General features: G+C 39.2%; 2 long non-coding RNA genes across 5 annotated transcripts in view; both read left to right on the top strand.

Moving 5' to 3' along the window:
- LOC118680048 (uncharacterized) overlaps positions 1-13,119 on the top strand; it is a 120,662-nt gene that overhangs the window by 57,236 nt on the left and 50,307 nt on the right. The window lies entirely within an intron of this gene.
- Positions 12,425-12,836, top strand: LOC138858145 (uncharacterized). Its single transcript, XR_011397370.1, has 2 exons — positions 12,425-12,514; positions 12,554-12,836. It is a non-coding gene; the product is annotated as an uncharacterized lncRNA (long non-coding RNA).

Below are 13,119 nucleotides of genomic sequence, written 5' to 3'. Positions count from 1 at the left end.
AACTATCATAAATATACATACATGTTTATATACTGTGGTAGCTGGCAATTTTTATGCATGGGCGGTCGAATTGGGAAGTACAATTACAAATGCGAAAGGTGTAGCCCTACTATCATCATTCGCAAAATCTTGACTTTGCTCTTCTTAACAACAGACGCAAGCCAACTTTTATTGAATGCAGGGCATCGTCTTACATTGACATCACCTTTGTAAGCTCATCGATAGTTTCACAGACATCATGGCAAGTCTCCAATATATATACCCATAGTGACCACCAACCCATGTTAGTGATGCAGAAACTGGGAAGATCAAGAAGAAGAGGTAGTTCGTGCCCTGTTTCCAAGATGTGAACCCATGTAAGTGCCATTATTTGAAATAAACATGCAGGAAATTCCGAAAGGGGTCTTATGAGGAACTGAAACTGATAATTATAAGAGCAAAAGGTCCCGGATTATCTTTGTCGAATTGTGGCAAGCTATTTCGAAGACAGCGTTCTGGCTAAAGAGGTCAATTCTTGGTCCTGTCTGGTACAACACAGTAAACATAGTAGAATATGCGGTCGACATCGCGGTCGTAGTGGTGGCGAAAACCCTAAAAGAAGCGAAGAACAATTGCAGTGAAGCTGCAGTATGCCACGTTAAAAATTTGCTAGAGAAACTGAGGTGGCGTTGTTGAGTAATCGAAAGAAAGTTGGAACCATTGAGATCAGAATTAATGGGAACACCATAAAATCGAGCCCTCACCTCAAATACTTGGAAATCCTGGACCATAGAGTCTCATTCAAACAGCACCTAATCGCCCCTCATATCAAAGCGGCACGGTCTGTGTCTATAATCGCTAGGATAATGCGCGGGGCCCTAGACATTAAAAGATAAAGCTACTGACAAGTTTTTTATGCGGTGCCAATTTGACTACCAGCAATCAAATATAGTTCTTATATGAGAGGATTGGTTTCAACACCCAGTCTAGCATCACTAAGAACGTGCTGTGCGTTTAGAACTGTATCAGATGATGCAATAAGATTTATTTCAGGTAGACTACCCATAGACATGACAGCATTGCGTTGTTCATTGGTACGTGACATTTGACACGGCAAAACCTCCAACCAGCATGCTCAAGAACTTCGAAAAATCAACGAGAAGTGCCTCAATAAATGGCAGAAAAGGTGAAATGTGTCAAGTAAGGGAAGGTGGACCCATTCCTTGATACCCAGTACTCAAGACTGGATTATGCGCGAACACGGCGTGGTGAATTATTACTTCACACAGTTTTAATTGGCCACGGATGCTTCAGAGCTTAACTTTATAAATTCAAACACGTTGAAACATCGTATTGCATGTACTGTGAAAATTACATTGAAACGGGTAAAATGTCTCAGTTTCCGAAATGAAAGGCGAATAATCTTCGAGAAACTAGAGATACGTTCCACTGATGTTGTGAGTCATAAGTCATAGTCTTCCCAAATTGCCTGTGATTTAGTATACGGCATAGTAACGGATATTATGCACAAGGCCTGCGAAGATGAAATTGCTGAAAGACCGAGAGCGCAGTCCTGAGATACTGCAAGACAAAATTAAGACGTCCACATAAGGGAATACAAATAAAGGAGCAATATTGTATACCTGCCCTGCGAAGGAAAGCCTAACGGTAGTTCCGTAGGAAAACACAGGTCTGAGAGCAAGGGGATGATTTGGCACATATGCGCTGTACACTTTATGTGAATCGGGCATAATTGATGGTACGGGCCATCAATATCTTTGGAAGATTTACACCCACCTTTGGCGTATCCATAAAACAAGAAAATAAAGTTTGTGTATGCCTTATTTGTGTGGCAATGTCACACGCACACATGTATGTTCATATAGAGCAGTGCGTGCGTACGTTTTTACTGATAAGTGATAATATAGTGATTTAAATCCGTGAAGGTGTGCATACATACATATGTATGTATGTGCATGATATAGTTATAAGTTTTAAATCATGAGAGGCACGATTTATATTAATTATTTTTGTAATATATTAAGTTTATAGTATATTTTGACAGTATATTATGTCTATAGTATGTATATAATATACATATATGTAGCATGTACATATGTACGAATATATATGAAAGTATATTATATTATCAAACATAATAAATACACAAAAAGTAGGTCTTATTTACGTATTGACTACAAATATTAATTTGAAAATTGCATAATTTTATTAGAATGTTATCAGTTTCGAATGCATTCATAAAAATTCCCAAAATGATATCCATATCAATAAATATGATTGCATATAAACGTATAAAAATATAAGCCAAACGACTAACATGCGGCTGTAAAATCAAAGCAAATCTCTGAGCATAATTTTCATTCAAGGCTCAACTCTGTTCCCTCACCACTATTAATATTTTTTCTTTCGAGCTAGCGGAGGTTAAATCCACTAATCATACTTTGTTGGATTTTGACAATTCTGGTGGTCCGCAATTGAACCTTCTCTATAAACCTACGTTCTCAAAAGTAGCGAAACTGCTACTATTGCAAATAAGTAAGTTTGAGTCTTTACGTTCTTCTCATCCGCCACCACCGGCTCGTATGCTGAGAATTCTGAGTACCACCCTCTTGAAGACATAGCTTATGGCCCCTTTTGCATCGCTAAGGGGGGCGAGGGACTTCGGAGTATCAGCACCTCCTCGGTCCTCTCCAGCCTAATCATTATTCAGTCGTGGGTCGGTAGAGAAGGATTACAATAGTCCATCTCCTCTATTTCATACGGGATGGAAGAATCGGCTGAAGACCTGACCCGAGCCCGAAGACTGAGCGGGTGATCCGATTTGGGCCATCCTACCGCTTCGTTATAGAGGAATGCCGACCGTTCGTCGACACACCTTTTCCGCGGTGATATAATACCTCGGCCACCGCACTACCGCCAGAATGCACTAAATGGTTTTTTGGAAGAACAAGAGCGCCGTTTGAATAACACATTTCCTCATTCTACTTTCCCGTCGAAAAACTTCAATCGCTCATAAGAATGGGAGTACAATTGCAAAATGATCCATCAGCACAAATATTTCTCGAACAAATGCTAGATATTGGGAACGGTAGAATCGAAATGTAACCAAATATTCAAAGCATTAAGCTGCTGGGCATTATGTACAAGTATAATTGGCAGTATTTCCCCTAATATGCAAAATAATTAGTTGAGTTATAACTGGCTCAGTATATGGGCTATATTGGTAGCAATATACCTATGCAGATGTTGGCGAAATTATTGTCTAGATAAAAAAAATAATTATTGCCAGGCGATCTGACGTTTACATCAATCTAAATTGTTGTTTATGAAAATAAAAGCATAAGATTTCAAACTGAATTTCTAAATTTTCTAGATATACCCGCAATACCACTTAATAATTTTCGGTTGGAGATTTTTGATTTTTACTCTTGCAACATATTACTACAGAGTATATTAGTTTTGTTCACCTAACCGTTGTTTCTATCACCTAAAACTAATCGAGTTAAATAAAGGGATATATTTATATAAATGACCAGAATGAAGAATGTCCGTCCGTTCGTCTGTGAAATCTGTAACTTGAGTAAAAATTTAGATATCTTGGCACCATAGGAAAATAGGTTGGTATTGTAGATGGGTGCGATCCGACCATTGCCCCGCCCACAAAACGGAATTAATCGATAACCAATAAATAGACATAACTAAGCTCCACAAAAGATACAAGGCTGTGTTTAGTATAACGAATGGCATTAGGCTGGGGCATCTGCAGTATACATTTTGTTTAAAAGTGGGAGTGACCTCGCCCTCTGAAAGTTTAATGTACATTTCTCCTAAGTCGCTAACGCTATACAACCAACTTCAAAGAAGAAAAATATTGCTAACCTTCCGACAGTGTAAAAATGGTAGAAATCGGATGATAACACCGCCCACTCTCTATATAACGTGCGATAAATCTATAAATAAATGCGTCAAAGACATAAAATCTTACACCCTAGATGGTACAAAACGGGTTTAGTAGACCTGCTGTCAAAATTGGACGTTAGGCGTGGCACCGCCCACATTTACACGACCGATTTTAACCTACTTCGGTAGTATTATTTTGATATTCTTATTTTCCAGTGCGAAAATGGGCGAAAGCGGCTTACAACCACGCCTACTTCCCATATAAAACAATTTTAAATTCCTTCTGATTTTTTCACTTTTCACTATACACATCAAGCACCAATGCATATAACGGGATACAACTTTCCACAAATAATGCCCTTGAAGTATGCCATCTTATAACCAAAAATTGTCCAAATTGAACCAAAACTGTTCAAGCTACTATGTACCGTATATTTGGACCCCAGTCCCTATTGCGAACATTTTATCAAAAATATCGCTCAATCTGTGAGATATATTATGGAAATTCAAAGAGAATCCCTTTCTGATAATATTATGCCTGTGAAGCAAATCCGATCAATAATTCCCAAGATATGGGTTTTCACCTAAAAGTGGGCGGTGCCACGCCCCCTGAGATAAAATTTAATGTCTCTGGCGTGTTTCGTGCTTGATTTATCGCGCTTTTAGTAGTTTTTAACAGTACCGTTATATGGGGCGGAGTTGCAACCCGATTTCAACTGTTTTTACACTGTAGGTAGAGGTTCTAAAAACATTTTCTTCCAGTGAATTTTGTTTATATAGCTTTAGCGGCTTAGGAGATATGCACATTAAACTTATTAGGGTTAATTTAACTGCAGATGCCCTCCCTAATGTGATCCTGTGTACCAAATAACAGTCTTGTATCTTATTGTGGAGCTTAGTTATGGCAATTTATTTGTTTTTGAATAATGGCGTTTGGTGGGCGTGGGAGTGGTCCGATTACGCCCATCAGCAATACCAACCGTCTCCCGGTACCAAGAAACATGTCTACCAAGTTTAATAAAGATATCTCAATTTTTACTCAAGTTAGAGCTTGCACGGACGGACAGACAGTCACCCGGATTTCAACTCGTCTCTTCATCCTGATCATTTATATTCATATAACCCTATATCTAACTCGATTAGTTTTAGGTGATACAAACAACTGTTAGGTGAACAAAACTATTATACTCTGTAGCAACAGGTTGCGAGAGTATAAAAAAGTAACAAAGTAAACTCTAGTGGCGCCATCTATATGTCGACTGGTGCGTTAGAATCTGCTATCATTTATCGACTTCTAGTAAGAATTTCATGGCATTTCATCGATTGGAAGTGAAGTTATTGTTCGGCCCGAATATCGCGAAGATAGAAGTTGGCGATTGTTGCACGATAATGCGCCGTCTCTCGACGCTTGCGGCCGATTATTTGACCAAAAATCACACATATTACATACAAAAATATTAACAATCAACCACTCCCCGTATTCACCTGATATGGCACCGTGCGAGTTCTACCTTTTCGAAAATATGCATTTGCCGATGAAAGGAAAGCGTCATGCAGACGTGGAGGCCATTCAAAAGGCTTGCACCGGCATACTGGCGGCTATATCGGGCAACGAGCTAAAACACTGAAAATGAATTTAATATAAATATGTTCTACATTAGTGCAAAGAAAATCTAGTAGTGGACTTTCCTAGCAGAATTAACGCATTTAGACGCCAGTCATTCACAATCTGAAGGCCATAGACAAATTTTTGAAACTGTTGTAAATAGGTTTAAACCCCAAATTTTTTTAACAGACCATAGTACTAATGATACAGAAACAAAACACAAAGATAAAAGATTTATATAACCGTTTTTGACTTAGAAAATAATTTAGAAACCATTTTAAAAAAGCATTTAACAAAAGGGAAATAGGAATACGAGTATATACCGAGCTAGACGACGGACGGTATATAATATTCTTCAAAATAAAATATTACAATTGTTTGGAGAATATAAAACTATGAGATTCATTCGATGATCTCACCATTGAAAAGATATCGAAACAGAAGAATAAATCTATAAAAAAATTCTTAATTATCATACAAATAAAACTGGTCAGACTGGTATTGATGAGAATTGTTTTGGAGGTGTTTGAGGTGTCCTGATTACAAATTTTATTGTAAAAATTTTCCATCACGTACAGCTTTTTTTGTCATTTTAGTAAATGGTGGTGGTTTGACTCTTAGGTAAATATGTACTTAATGACCACCACTTCGTAGGGGGTTGGGGTTGTAAGGGGTGACACAATTAAGTGTCCTTTTTATGAATTCGAAGGTCGGTCACCCCTTAAAAAATTAAAAAAATATACTGAAGAAATGTAATAGTCAAAATTTCTTTTGTGCCGCGTTTTTATGGAATGAATGAATATCGGAGATCGTCGAACTCCTTTTCGCTCTGGCGGCCTTCGGCTGCGCTTCAAAAATATAACCCTGGTCGGTCAAAAACCGGGGTGTTCATAATTCAATCGCGTCAAACTCCTTTCAGAAAGGAATTTGGGAATATGCTGTTTTCAAGAAATTTTAACCCTTCATATAATTTTTTTGAAGGGTGGCCGACGGCTAAATCCACTGAAATTGTATTTCGCAGACTCCCTTCACATACCATCTGCAACCCCAACCCCCTCCGAAGTGGGGGTCATTAAGTACATAATTACCCTTTATAGATCTGAAAATTGACATTTCACTAAGTTAATATGCGATAATGAATTCAAAAGTGTAAACATAAAATAATATTTAAAAACATAAAATAGAAATCTTCATTTAGTGAAGCCTAACCACACTGTCAATGCTGATATCTAAAGATTACATAACACTACTTCCGAAAAAATTATTATGGAACAAAAAATCCTTTTTAAAGAAGAAATTTAAAAAAGCAAAGCAATATAATTGTTCAATAAAAAGCAGGACTAAACACGTCCGTTTATTGCGGCGATCCAAAGGAGAAGAAAGAACTTACAGGAATAGTACAATCAGAGAACTTAAATGAACGAGAAGGTGCAAAGAGAATTTTGTATGATGCTCGATTGGTTGGCTGAAAATTTGAGATCAAGGAGTTCAGCATTTTCTATAATATTTGCTGTTATTTAACAGAAGTGAGAATTTATAACAGCGTTCTCTGACAAATTACGTATCTCCCAACATAAACAGAAAAATGAAATGAAATGAATGAGAAAACAAAAAATACAAATGCTACTTCACATATGCATGATTATTTGTTGCCATATAAACGATTTTTATGATGAAAAATTGATAAAATATGATTTTTTTGCACAAATGCTACATTGATAAAATGTGAAAGATTATGCAAAAAATTATATATTACTATTTTCATAATTTTCTAATATCAATTGTTACAGAATTAATAATTTATGTATGTACATATGTACATCAATATGTTATATAATATAATATACTTGTAATAATATATTATCAGTTATCAATAAAAACATGTGAGCGCACTGCTCTTTATGTAAGTATGTATGTACAAATATGCGTATGACCGCGCAAAATAAGTAATGCATACACAAATCTACACACATTTAAGCGTACAAATGTAAGTACGTCAGCCAATAGGCAAAATACAAACATTGTTGTACAAAAACAACAATTGTCTCAAATACCATCAGCACCAGAAATCAATATGGCAGCCAAATTGACAAATCCTAAATTTGTAGTAAATCACACACCAACAACATTTCCATTCATGATCGCTGGCGCACAATCAATAAGCTAAGTCGTTTCATTCATAAAAGTAAACGCCTTACACATCTCCCCGAGCATGCGGTTGCCCACAAGCGTCTTTTCGCGACGATGGCTAGCTAGAAATCATAAATTGAACATCTTTCTGATGTTTCCTCTAGAAGGGAAAAGTGACAACCCTGCAAACACAGAAATCAATGACAAAAGTATCAACAAAGCTTTTGTCGATTTAAAATATTTCACAATTCTAAAAAATTTTTCCGTGGCTCGCAAAAATCTTCGTCAATATGTATGTATGTTCATATAAAAACATACATACCTACAATGATTTGTTGACAAAGCTGTTAGAGGGGCAAGGGAAGCGATGACAATCGGCGAGCGTTCGTTTATTTTTCGGCACATCTCAGATTTTCTACCAACAACACAATGTTGTGACGTTTTGTCGTCGCGTCAGTCCTTCGACAGATTGACTCTTTGACATAAAAGCAACGGAGATTTCACATGAAGTAATGAATGTTCATATTTACATACATATGTTGTTTGTAGACAAATTTATAAATATTTTTACACATGATATGAAAATGGCGACGGCAAAACACAATTCTGTACTTTTATGACTCTATTTGACACTTGAATTATTTTAAGAAATATATCAAAATATGTTTAAATTATTATTAATAACTCACAAGAAAGTAAGAATGAATTAACATAAAATAATTTAAAAATAATAATAAATAATAGTTCAATAAAAGGGAATATGTTTCAAATAACATATCAATATTCCCAATTTGGCATACATATTATATTCTCTTCAATATTCGCCGTTTAGTTATGTTAAGAGAGCGTATGTTTACAGATTCACCGCTGTTATAAAAACGAGAAATGTTATTTGTTTCTTGTGCATGTGAGGTGAACTCCTTGATAACATCCTACAAATTGTTCGCTGTCGAACCTGCATCTTCTCGTTGTTTTAAGTTCTCTGGTACAATAGTTAAAGCAAATAATTGAAGTACGGAATGATAGAAAATAGAGAAACACTTTGCACAGGGTGCATCGTGTGATATAAAATAATAATAGAAAATAAATCTTAAACATCCTGCCCGGTCGAAGCTACTGATTCGAAATCGTCGGGTTGTAAGAGTAAGCACAGTTTCTGCACTGCCCGGGTGCACACTCCATAAGAGGTAATCAATGTTGCGTTGCGTACCAGGCCATCCCTGCCCGGATGAACCTCTGTTATACGACCCAATCGCCAATGTGTTGGGAGAAGGTTTTCATGTCTGACAAGGACAATGTCTCCAACAAATACTCTTCACTCCACCGATGTCTGAACTGTTGATGTATTCGTCGTAGCCTCTGCCAGTGCTTTAGTTGGTTAACAGGAATTTCCGCTACGGTAGGTTCTGGCGTTGCGATAAGGGGAGCGCCAATGAGAAAGTCCCCATGTGTTAGCGCATATTTGTCTTCAGGATCATCAGTCAGCGGTATAAGTGGGCGCGAATTTAAACAGGCTTCAATTCGTGCCGCCAGCGTTTGTAATTGCGAATACCACATCGCCTGGTTACATATTACCCGTACCAGATGTCGTTTCGCGAACTTCACAGCAGCATCCCACAATCCACCTTGATGGGATAACTAGGTGTTTTAAAGTGCCAACTTGTCTCAATATGGCAAGATATTGTTAATTCTGTTCATTGTGTCAAGCAGCTAGATCTTCCCTCATTACCCGATTGGCTCCTACAAAAGTTGTAGCGTTATCACTGTATAAGTCGCTTCACAGACCGCGTCGACTAACGAAACGCGTGAAAGCGTCTATAATCGCCATTGATGACAAGTCATTCACCAACCCGGTGTTCACAGTTTTGGTAGCCATACATACGAAAACTGATAGATACGTTTCGAACGTACATAATGCCAGCAATCTATAAAGGTCAATTCTTGTATTTGCCGAATCCTGTTGGCAACATATGGTTTTAATAACATTGGCTGTATGCATAGCCAGCACAAGACAATACTAGAGACCGTCAGTAAGTGTACAGAGGCATCCTCCAAACTAAGCGCTTTGCGAACATTATCAATCGTCTTGGCTAATAGGGAGCTCCCTATAGTTCGAGTCGAGGGATTGTGGCGCCTTTCAGCGGCGCAATCATAGTACGTGCGGTGAGCAATGATGGTACACGAACCTTGGCGAGAGTACACAAATCATCCCGAAATTTAGACCAGATATTGCACAGACCTTTCGGTAGTGGTTTATCCCAAGACATACTCGCAGACCAAAGAGTCTGTATAAAAACTTTGCTCGATATAATGACTGGTGCCAGAATTTCAGTGGGGTCATACAGTTGGGCTACGTCACTGAGAACTCATGGCTTCATTGGCGATTCATCATAGTGTTTCAGTGATACCTTAAACAACAACTCTTCACTTACCGGATTCCAACGCAACCCTAACATCGTAGCTATAAGGACGTCAATATAGCATTCATGTATAGAAGCTGATTCACCAATTTTCGCCAGAACGGCGGCTCTATTTGAGTTCCACTTCCGTAGCCTAAAACAGCCAGCCGTCAAAATCATAGATACATTTTGGACTAAAGTGACCGTTTCTTTAACGTCACTACAGCTCGTGAGGAAGTCATGATGCGGAATGTGATATATACGACGGGAATCACTGTATGTACCTAAAGCTTCCATGTACCCTAGGTCGATATACTCCTTAATGAAAGCAATATATTTATCACGTAATAATGTATCGGAGGCCAGTCGACGCTCCAAACGAAATTGTCTTAAGGCACTGCCATAAGAGTCTCCAAGGGGTGATGCATTAGCTGGCATTAGTAAGCGCGCCATTTAACGCCTTTCTGATGTGTGTGCGTCATTGAGAATATTCGCTCGCATTCATCATCAATAATCTCGTCAGTATAAGACCCCTCGTCGAGCTTCCAAAAGCTGCTTACAATTTCGTCCAAACGAGACTCTTCCAAAATTTGAGCCCTATATGAGCACAATCCTGACTTATTTACTGAAGATTTTGATACAGGCCCAAAAATAACTCAACCCAAACTCGTAAGTTGTGCTGTGGTTCGTTAGGATCACCCTTGATAGTATCTCCCTTCAAAATGAGACCCCAAACGTCAGCTCCTAGCAGAAGATCAACACTTCCTTTAGTACCAAAATGCGGGTCTGCCATTTGTAGACCAGCCAAGTGTTTATACTGATTTCCAAAGATTTGTGCTGTTGGAAGCACCGAGGTAATAGATTTAATGACGAAGGCATGAATTGCCACAGAAAATTAGCAAGTCAGTTGACTTGAGTGTTATTGCCACGACGCCCTTGGTGCGTGTACAGGATAATGCAACAATACCCTCGACCGCTACGTCATAGCTACTTCTATGGAGATTCAACGCATTAGCAAAGCGTTCTGTAATAAAACTTACTTGTGATCCACAATCACATAAAATCCTCGCCAGTCGTTCCTTCGAGTTGTCTCCAGAGACATATGCACACGCTGTAGCAAGAAGTATGATCTGGTCACCCCGAGCATGGCATCCAATTACAGAGTCGTGGTGTCATAACGTGGTTTGAGCTGGTACTAACGGTTGACAGGGCTTCGGCTTAGTACTGGTAGCAGTTACTACTCTCCTCGTGGCGGGAAGGGAAGTAGAGTGCTGTGAATCTCGACAAAAAATGGTTTTGTGCCTGCGGCCACATTGGCGACATCCTCCAGAGGGACACTGTTTAGACATATGCCCTGACCTTAAGCAATTAAAGCATAAGCCTGATTTCCTGAGGACATTTAAACGTTTCTCTGGTGGTGAGTTCAAAGGGGTTGGACAACGCGTAACCTTATGAGGGCATTGACAATACTGACACTTTGATTCTTCCATTGCATGGTTGCATTTGACGGTGCGCGTGGTTGATAAGCGCTGATATGGACGGCCGGATACTGTGTCGGGACTATCTGCGACCCGAACAAGCTCTGTTGACAGACTTTGGGCCCTTTTCTCCAAGAATTTCAATAAATCCAATAAGCTTGACAACTCCGTTGGAGAACAGTGCATGCACCATTCGCGCTTTGTTGTAGGATTGAGCTTTGATACGACGATAGGTATAGTTAATGCATCCTACTGTTTTTCGTAACCTTCAGAATAAACACCACCAACTAACGGCACTGATGAGCAGGGAACAGCTTGCCGCAACTTACCGAGTTTGTGCGGTGGGCAATTCCCGGTTGTGCACTAAAGTCTCGAACGCGTCCTTAAATGCCAACCAATTATGTAACGCGCCATCAACTGATGGAATATGTAACGCTCCAACTTTAACTCGACCGGCGAGTCTATATGGCCCTCCCTGGGAGCGTATGACTCGTCACTTTTCGTCGAACGTAAGCGCATAAGACTGGAACATAGGACGTTGTACATTTCTTCGGTGACGTCATACCATGCTGAATTTACTTCCAACTCTTCGTCTTTCGCAAGACTGAGGAGAGCCTCGTGATTTACAAGCATGCGGTCGTAATGGTATCTCGCCGAATTCAACAGTTGCTTAGCCTTGGATGCATCTAATTCACATGCGTGCGCCTTGCGCACCTGATCCAACGTGCGAGAAATAGCAGATGCATGAAACTGGTGAAGATTTATTTCTGCCATTTTCAATTTATGTACATGTAAAGTGCGATTTTGCTTTACAGTGGTACTGCAGAAACTGAACTTTATCCCAAAATATCGCGTTAATCCTTTAATATAGCGTCAAGATAATTGAATAATTTGTATCTAATACTAGGGAACCCCACCGAGATATTTGGACCTATAAACACCTCACTTTAAATCGTATGAACTCCCGAACAAAATGTATTTTTTTTCTTTGGTTAAAACGAGTAAAGTTTTATTAGGTGACACTTATTTAATTAGCGTAGCCGCTCGTGAAGATTCGATGGTGGGTGAAATGACTGGGGATGCGATGAAACAACCGGCTTCCAACACGTGTCATGCAGGACCGTTGAAGTATCGCAGAAGAATCCGGAGCGGTGTCGATCGAATGCAGTTGCGCGCAGGAGGTTTCGTATCAACGAAAAAAAGGAAGCAACTCGCTTAGGCCTGTTGACGAGACGGATGTGATTTTGCGAATGTTATGATGTGACGCTCAGCCCTGTGGACGATAAGCGAATGTTGATGTGAGAGCGATGATCCCGTCCCTTTTGTTAGATGTACAGGTGCCGTGTTATGGTGTGTTTTCATCGAGTGGTGAGAACCTGTGATTGTTCTCTGGTGTGGTGTGTTGCATTAGGGTGCGCCAGTTGTTACCGGAGAGAGTGGTGGTACTGAGGCTTAGCTCATTTAAACATTATGGGCCCCCTAGGCGAATATTTTGCCTAGTATTACACATATGTATGTGCTGTTGAATGTATTTCGGCGTTCTGTTGATGGAGTAGCCGAGGCGCGAATATTAGCTGTAAGAAGCAATTTTGGTTTTAATCAACTT

This window comes from Bactrocera oleae, chromosome 2 (genome assembly GCF_042242935.1).
Source record: "Bactrocera oleae isolate idBacOlea1 chromosome 2, idBacOlea1, whole genome shotgun sequence".
NCBI classification, from domain to species: Eukaryota; Metazoa; Arthropoda; class Insecta; order Diptera; family Tephritidae; genus Bactrocera; species Bactrocera oleae.
Note: the sequence above shows the minus strand (reverse complement) of the source record. Positions and strands in the feature narration are given on the sequence as shown.